The following is a 10,207-nucleotide window of genomic DNA, read 5'->3' as shown; positions in this document are numbered from 1 at the left end:
AGAAATGCTACAGGGAGTCTTTCAGGTTGAAATAAAAAGACATTAGACATTAACTCTAAGCCAAGTGAAGAAATACAGATCTTCAGTAAAGATAACTACATGGGCACATATAAAAGCCAGTGTTATTGTATTTTTGGTTTGTAACTCCACTTTTTATATCCTACATGATTTAAAAGACAAATGCATGAAAATAATTATAAATCTGTGACATTGGGCACACAATGTATAAAGACGTAATTTGTGACAACAACATAAGGAAGGGAAAATGCTATATAAAAGCAGAGTTTTCATATACTATTGAAATGGGTATCAGTTTAAAGTAGATTATTATAAATGTAGGATGTTAAATTCTCATGATAAACACAAAGAAAATATATTTTTAAACATACAAAAAGGAAATGTTCCATAAAAAAAATCAACCAAACACAAAAAAAGGCAGTAAGAAAAAATCATAAGCAAAAATAAGACAGAAAAAATACAAACAGCAAAATGGCAGATTAAGTCCTTCCTTATCAGTAATAACTTTAAATGTAAATAGATCAAGCTCTCCAGTCAAAAGTCCAAGAGTGGAACAATGGATTAAAAAAAAAAAAAAAACATGATTCAACTATATGTTGTCTACAAGAGACTCATTTTAGATCCCCAAACACAGAAAAGTTGAAAATGGGAGGATGGGAAAAAATATCCATGCAAATAGTAATCAAGAGAGCTAGGGGGGCTATACTAATATCAGACAACAGAGACAAAGGAGGACATTACATATTAATAAAAGGGTCAATTCATCAAGAAGATATAACAACTATAACAATTATAAACAAATATACACCTAACAAAGCCCCAAAATATATGAAGCAAATGTTGACAGAATTAAAGGGAAAAATAGGCAGTTCTGTAATAATAGTTAGAGGCTTTAAAACACCATTTTCAATAATGGATGGAACATCTAGACAAAAGACTGATAAGGAAAATAGAGGACTTGAGCAACATATAAATCTAACAGACATATACAGAACGCCCACCCAACAACAGCTGAATACACATCCTTCTCAAATGCACATGGATCATTCTTCAGAATAGACCATGTGGTAGGCCACAAAACAAGTCTCAAAAAATCTAAAAACACTGAAATCACAAAAAGATCTTCTCTGATCACAATGAAAACTAGAAATCAATAACAGAAAGAAAAGTAAAAAAATTATAAACATGTAGAAATCTAATGATACTCTTAAATAAATGAAAAAATACTTAGAGATGAATGAAAACGAAAACACAACATGACAAAACTTAGTGGATGCAGTAAAGGCACTGCTCAGATAGAAATTTATAGCTGTATATGCCTGTGTTGGAAACCCTGGTGGCATAGTGGTTAAGAGTTTAGCTCCTAACCAAAACATAAGCAGTTCGAATTCATTAGGCACTCATTGGAAACTCTATGAGGCAGTTCTACTCTGTCGTAAGGGGTCACTATGAGTTGGAATCAACTCGATCGTAATGAGCTTTTCTTATGCCTACGTTAGTAAACTAAGAAGAGCAAACTAAAACCAAAGCTAGCAGAAGGAAGGAAATAATAAAGATGAGAGTCAATATACTTGAAATAGAGAATTAAAAATAAAATCAAAGAACCCAAAAGTTGGTTCTTTGAAAAGATCAATAAAACTGACAAAACTTTAGCTAGATTGACAACGAAAAAAAAAAAAAGACAAGACACAAATAACTAAAATCAGAAATTAAAGTGGGGACATTACTACAGAAAAAAAAAAATATGTACGAGAACCAAAAGGTCAGCAGTTCGAGTCCTCCTTGAAAAGTCTATGGGGCAGTTTTACTCTGTCCTATAGGGTCACTGGAAACCCTGGTGGCGTAGTGGTTAAGTGCTACGGCTGCTAACCAAAGGGTCGGCAGTTCAAATTCACCAGGCGCTCCTCGGAAACTCTATGGGGCAGTTCTACTCTGTCCTGTAGGGTCCCTATGAGCTGGAATCGACTAGACGGCACTGGGTTTGGTTTTTGGTTTTGTATAGGGTCACTATGAGTTGGAATCAACTCGACGGCAAAAGGTTTTTTCAATAATACTATGAACAATTGTTCATTAGCAAATGAGAAAATCTAGATGAAATGCACAAATTCCTAGAAACACACAAATTACCTAAACTGATCAAAGAAGAAACAGAAAATCCCAACAGAGCAGAGCTTGACAAACCTACCAATAAAGAAAAGTCCAAGACCAGACTGCTCACTATAAATCAACGTAATAGTCTACCAAACATTTAAAGAAGAATTAACACCAATCCTTCTCAAGCTCTTTTAAAAAAATACAAGTGGAGGGAACACTTGCTAAGTCATTCTATGAGGCCAGCACTATCCTGAAATTTAAACCAGGTAAAGACATCACACACACACACACACACACAGAAAAAAACAAATTAAAGATCAATATCCCTTACGAATATAGATGTCATATGTCAAATTCTCAACAAAATACTAGCAAATGAAATCCAGTGGAATTCTAAAAGGATTACATACAACGGTCATGCAGGATTTATCCCAGGAATGCAAGGGTGGTTCAATATAAGAAAATCAATGTAACATACTATATTAGAGGGTCAGCAAAAATGAAGAAACTCTCAATGGTATGGGTTGACACACTAGCCACAACAATGGACTCAAACATACCAACAATCACGAAGAAGGCACAGGACTGGGCAACGTTTTGTTCTATTACACATAAGCTCACCATGAGTCGGAGTTAACTCAACAGCAACTAACATTACATTAGTAGAAAAGAAACCCAAAGTATGTGAAACAAACATCGACAGAACTGAAGGGGGAAATACACAAACACCATATGATCATCTCAATTGATGCAGAAAGGGCATCTGACAAAATTCAATACCTTTGCGTGATAAAAAGACTCAGGAGACTAGGAATAAAAGAGAACTTCCTCTACATGATAAAGGGCATTTACGAAAACCCCACAGTTAACATCACGCTCAATGGTGAGAGGCTGAAAGCTTTTCCCCTAAGATCAGGAACAAGACAAGGATGTTCACTTCACCAGTGCTATTCAATATTGCACTGGAAGTTCTAGGCAGAGCAATTACGCAAGAAAAAGATATAAACTGCAGCTAAATTGAAAAGGAAAAAGTAAAACTATATTTACAGATGACATGATTCTATATGTAGAAAACCCCAAAGAATCCAAGGCCAACACTCAAAAATCAGTTGTGTTTCTATACACCAGCAATGAATGATCAGCAAAGCAAGTTAATAAAATGATTTCATTTACAATAGCATAAAAGAATAATCTACCTAGGAATAAATTTAACAGAGGTGAAAGGCCTGTATACTGAAAACTACAAAACATTGCTAAAATTGAAGACCTAAATAAATGGGAAAACATCCTGCATTCATGGGCCAAAAAACATATTAAAGTATCAATACTACACAAAGCAATTTACAGATGCAATGCAATCCTATTACAATTATAACAGCCTTTTTTGCAGAAATGGCTTATTGAATTTAAAGGCCCCTGAATAGCCAAAACATCTTTAAAAAGAACAAATCTGTACACTAATGTTCATTACAGCGCTTTTCACAAATTACATTGTGAATGTAATTAATGCCGCTGAAATTTACAGTTAAAATTGTTAAAGCGGTGTCATGGATGGAATCGTGTCCTCCAAAAATGTGTATCAATTTGGCTAGACCATGATTCCCTGTATTGTGTGGTTGTCCACCATTTTGTCATCTGATGTGATCTTCCTGTGTGATCTTCTATCTCTATGATGTTGATGAGATGGGATTAGTAGCAGTTATGTCAATGAGATAGGACCCAATCTACTAGATTGTATTTTAAGCCAATCTCTTCTGAAGAGCGAGCAGAAACAGGGGGATTCTCCTACCACCAAGAAAGCCATGCCAGGAGCAGAGCACATCATTTGGACCTGGGGTTCCTGCACAGAGAAGCTCCTAGACCAGGAGAAGTTTAATGACAAGAACCTTCCTCCAGAGCCGGCAGAGAGAGACTTCCCCTGGAGCTGGCACCCTGAATTTGGACTTCTAGCTTCCTAAGCTGTGAGAGAATAAATTTGTTAAAGCCATCCACTTGCGGTATTTGTTATAGCAGCACTAGATCACTATGACAAGTGGCAAAGTTTATTGTATCCATTTTACCACAATAAATTTAATTGAAGGAGGTGGGGCCAAGATGGCTGAATAGGTAGAAGCTACCTCGGATCCTCCTGCAACAAAGACTTGGAAAAACAAGTGAATCGATCACATACATGACAATCTACGAACCCTGACCATCAAACACAGATCTAAAGAGTTGACCTGAGTGACAGAGACTGAGAATGAACAACCACGGGGAAGCAGCGACTGTTTTCAGAGCCTGGAGCCAGCGTCCCAGTCAGGAAACCTTGGCGCCGGGCTTTGGACTGACCACAGGGGAGTTGAGCATGGCATCCTGTGATGGTGCAAACATGGGGCACAGCCCTAGCCCCCTGAACTGACCTAAGGGGAAGCCCAGCCAGTGCACACAGGCAGCGCAGCTACACGGCTGACAGGAGGAGAAGTCACCAGGAGGCAGCGACTGGTTTTGGAGCCTGGAGTGCGGCGTCCCAGCCGGGGAGCCTTGGCGCTGGGCTTTGGACTGGGAGCGGAGGAACTAACCACGGCTTCTGAGACAGCGCAAGCACGGGACTTGGGCCTGACCCTCGGGGGCAATCCATACCCAGCCAGCACACACAGTCGACGTGCCCCTTGGGAATATCAGATAAAACAGTCATCCCAAGCAAGATAAGTAACTTTGTCTATGTTCCAGGGTGCTACTCTCTCCTATTTATCTGAACCCTCCCCTCCCCTCCCCTTCCAGGCAGCTTCATTAACATTGGAATTTCCTGAGCCACAGAGTGAACTGCACTGTGGTTTTTCTTTCTTATTTATTTATTTAGGTCTTTTCCTAACCCATTCTCCTGGCCTGAGAGAAGCAGCTACAAAAAACCCAGGGACCAAAAATCCCTCCCTAATTGGACTAAAAACACAGAACCAGCTCCAGCCAAGCATATGTGATCCACAGTCTTGGGCTTTCATCCCTACAGGGAACAAGGTGGCTATTATAATGCAAAGGCATTTCTGATAGGGATCTGACTGTAATTGTTTTAGCGGATTACTGGAAAAACAAGTTTCCCAGGTCTGATATCTCTGCGTATTCATCAGAGCCCTCACTGACCCACAACAGGGAACTGAGGGCTGAAGCTCCCCCGAGACCACCTAGCCTCCTGCCTTAGGGGTCTAAGGAGGGTGACACCTACCAATCTGTAGAGGTGCTTGCATTGGGGGCCTAAGGTACAGCTGCAGAGCCCACCCACCAAGGTGCTTTAGGAATAGAGACACACCTACCTCACTGACACATGGGGGAAGCCTGTCAGCATCCTGCCCCCTCCAGAGCATGAACCCCTGCTGCTACTAGAATCTGGTGCACACAACTATCACCACTACTTCTCTAGGTGGATAGGTGACACTCTGCACCACACACTTGATGACCCAAAATCAGATTCTACTCAAGAATAGTGAACGGACTCTTAGGCTTATATATCTGGTAACAGCCCAAACCAGCTGGTAATAGGACATAAGTGAGTCAAGGGCTACAACAATCAAGACAGCGCAATCTAGTAGCCCATCTACATATATTGAAAGAAAACAAAACAAGATAAGACTCAGTGAGCAAATATAGAATAAATCACTATAATATCTTAGTGATGGCTCGGAGACCACAGTCGATATCAAACCATATAAAGAAGCAGACCATGATTGCTTCTACAACTCCCCAAACTAAAGAATCAAAATCTTTCCCAAATGAAGATACAATCCTGGAATTGCCAGATACAGAATATAAAAAACTAATTTACAGAATGCTTCAAGACATCAGGGATGACCTCAGAAATGAAATAAGGCAATCTACAGAAAAAGCCAAGGAACACACTGATAATGCAGTTCAAGAACTCAAAAAGATTATTTAAGAACATATTAGAAAAATTAATAAGTTGCAAGAATCCATAGAGAGACAGCATTCAGAAATCCAAAAGACTAACAATAAAATTACAGAATTAGACAACGCAATAGGAAGTCAGAGGAGCAGACTCGAGCAATTACAATGCAGAGTGGGAGATCTGGAGGACCAGGGAATTGACACCAATATAGCTGAAAAAAAATCAGATAAAAGAATTTAAAAAAAAGGAAGAAAACCTAAGAATCATGTGGGACTCTATCAAGAAGAATAACTTGCGTGTGACTGGAGTCCCAGAACAGGGAGGGATAACAGAAAACACAGAGAGAATAGTTGAAGATCTGTTGGCAGAAAACTTCCCTGACATCATGAAAGACGAAAGGATATCTATCCAAGATGCTCATCGAACCCCAGTTAAGATTGATCCAAAAAGAAAATCACCAAGACATATTATCATCAAACTTGCCAAAACCAAAGATAAACAGAAAATTTTAAAAGCAGCCAGGGAGAAAAGAAAGGTCTCCTACAATGGAGAATCAATAAGAATAACTTCAGACTACTCAGCAGACACCATGCAGGCAAGAAGGCAATGGGATGACATATATAGAGCACTGAAGGAGAAAAACTGCCAGCCAAGGATCATATATCCAGCAAAACTCTCTCTCAAATATGAAGGCGAAATTAAGACATTTACAGATAAACACAAGCTTAGAGAATTTGCAAAAACCAAACCAAAGCTACAAGAAATACTAAAGGAAATTATTTGGTCAGAAAACCAACAATATCAGATACCAGCACAATACAAGGTCACAGAACAGAGCATCCTGATATCAACTCAAATAGGGAAATCACAAAAACAAATTAAGATTAATTAAAAAAAAAATGCTCAAAACAGGGAATCATTGAAGTCAATATGTAAAAGATCACAATAATCAAAAAGAGGGACTAAATACAGGTGGCATAGAACTGCCATATGGAGAGGGATACAAGGCAATATAGGACAATACAAGTTAGATTTTTACTTAGAAAAATAGGGGTAAATATTAAGGTAACCACAAAGAGGTATAACAACTCCATAACTCAAAATAAAAACCAAGAAAAACATAATGACTCAGCAAACATAAATTTGACTACTATGAAAATGAGGAACACACAAGTTACAAAGAAAAATGTCTCAGCACAAAAAAATTAGTGGAAAAATGAAATTGTCAACAACACACATAAAAAGGCATCAAAATAACAGCACTAAACACATGCTTACCTATAATTATGCTGAATGTAAATGGACTAAACGCACCAATAAAGACACAGAGGGTCTCAGACTGGATAAAGAAACACGATCTGTCCATATGCTGCCTACAAGAGACACACCTTAGACTTAGAGACACAAACAAATTAAACTCAAAGGATGGAAAAAAATATATCAAGCAAACAATAAGCAAAAAAGAGCAGGAGTAGCAATATTAATTTCTGACAAAATAGACTTTAAAGTTAAATCCACCACAAAGGATAAAGAAGGACACTACATAATGATAAAAGGGACAATTGACCAGGAAGATATAACCATATTAAATATTTATGCACCCAATGACAGGGCTGCAAGATACATAAAACAAACTTTAACAGAACTGAAAAGTGAGATAGACACCTCCACAATTATAGTAGGAGACTTCAACACACCACTTTTGGAGAAGGACAGGACATCCAGTGAGAAGCTCAATAGAGACACGGAAGACCTAATTGCTACAATCAACCAACTTGACCTCATTGACTTATACAGAACACTCCACCCAACTGCTGCAAAGTATACTTTTTTTTTCTAGCGCACATGGAACATTCTCTAGAATAGACCACATATTAGGTCATAAAACCAACCTTTGCAGAATCCAAAACATCAAAATATTACAAAGCATCTTCTCAGACCACAAGGCCATAAAAGTGGAAATCAATAACAGAAAAATCAGGGAAAAGAAATCAAATACTTGGAAACTGAACAATATCCTGCTCAAAAAAGACTGGGTTATAGAAGACATTAAGGAGGGAATAAAGAAATTCCATAGAATGCAACGAGAATGAAAATACTTCCTATGAAAACCTCTGGGACACAGCAAAAGCAGTGCTCAGAGGTCAATTTATATCGATAAATGCACACATACAAAAAGAAGAAAGAGCCAAAATCAGAGAACTGTCCCTACAACTTGAATAAATAGAAAGTGAGCAACAAAAGAATCCATCAGGCACCAGAAGAAAACAAATATTAAAAATTAGAGCTGAACTAAATGAATTAGAGAACAGAAAAACAATTGAAAGAATTCACAAAGCCAAAAGCTGGTTCTTCGAAAAAATTAATAAAATTGATAAACTATTGGCCAGCCTGACTAAAGAAATACAGGAAAGGAAACAAATAACCCAAATAAGAAACAAGATGGGCCACATCACAACAGACCCAACTGAATTTAAAAGAATCATATGAGATTATTACAAAAAATTGTACTCTAACAAATTTGCAAACCTAGAAGAAATGGATGAATTCCTAGAAAAACACTACCTACCTAAACTACCACAATCAGAAGTACAACAACTAAATAGATCCATAACAAAAAAAGATATTGAAACGGTAATCAAAAAACTCCCAACAAAATAAAGCCCTGGCCCGGATAGCTTTACTGCAGAGTTCTACCAAACTTTCAGAGAAGAGTTAACACCACTACTACTAAATGTATTTCAAAGCATAGAAAATGATGGAATACTACCAAACTCATTCTATGAAGCCACCATCTCCCTGATACCAAAACCAGGTAAAGACATCACAGAAAAAGAAAATTACAGACCTATATCCCTCATGAACATGGATGCAAAAATCCTCAACAAATTCTAGCCAATAGAATTCAACAACATATCAAAAAAATAATCCACCACGACCAAGTGGGATTTATACCAGGTATGCAAGGCTGGTTTAATATTAGAAAAACCATTAATGTAATCCACCATATAAATAAAACAAAAGACAAAAACCACACGATCTTATCAATTGATGCAGAAAAGGCATTTGACAAAGTCCAACACCCATTCATGATAAAAAGTCTCAGCAAAATAAGAATAGAAGGAAAATTCCTCAGCATAATAAAGGGCATCTATTTTTTTTTATACAAAGCCAACAGCCAACATCACTCTAAATGGAGAGAGCCTGAAAGCATTTCCCTTGAGAACGGGAACCAGACAACGATGCCTTTTATCACTGCTCTTATTCAACATTGTGCTAGAGGTACTAGCCAGAGCAATTAGGCTAGACAAAGAAATCAAGGGCACCCAGATTGGCAAGGAAGAATTAAAATTATCTCTATTTGCAGATGACATGATCTTATACATAGAAAACCCTAAGGAATCCTCCAGAAAACTACTGAAACTAATAGAAGAGTTCGGCAGAGTTTCAGGTTACAAGATAAACATACAAAAATCACTTGGATTCCTTTATATCAACAAAAAGAACACCGAAGAGGAAATAACCAAATCAATACCATTCACAGTAGCCCCCAAGAAGATAAAATACTTAGGAATAAATCTTACCAAGGATGTAAAAGACCTATACAAAGAAAACTATAAAGTACTACTACAAGAAACTAAAAAGGACCTACATAAGTGGAAAAACATACCTTGCTAATGGATAGGAAGACTTAACATAGTAAAAATGTCTATTCTACCAAAAGCCATCTATACATACAATGCACTTCTGATCCAAATTCCAATGACATTTTTTAATGTGATGGAGAAATAAATCACCAACTTCATATGGAAGGGGAAGAAGCCTCGGATAAGTAAAGCATTACTGAAAAAGAAGAAGAAAGTGGGAGGCCTCACTCTACCTGATTTTAGAACCTATTATACTGCCACAGTAGTCAAAACAGCCTGGTACTGGTACAACAATGGATGCATAGACCTATGGAACAGAATTGAGAATCCAGATATAATATCCATCCACATATGAGCAGCTGATATTTGACAAAGGCCCAAAATCAGTTAAATGGGGAAAAGGCAGTCATTTTAACAAATGGTGCTGGTATAACTGGATATCCCTCTGCAAAAAAATGAAACAAGACCCATACCTCACATCATGCACAAAAACTAACTCCAAGTGGATCAAAGACCTAAACATAAAGACTAAAACGATAAAGATCATGGGACAAAAAATAGGGACGTTAGG

Source organism: Elephas maximus, chromosome 2 (genome assembly GCF_024166365.1).
Source record: "Elephas maximus indicus isolate mEleMax1 chromosome 2, mEleMax1 primary haplotype, whole genome shotgun sequence".
NCBI lineage: Eukaryota > Metazoa > Chordata > Mammalia > Proboscidea > Elephantidae > Elephas > Elephas maximus.
Note: the sequence above shows the minus strand (reverse complement) of the source record.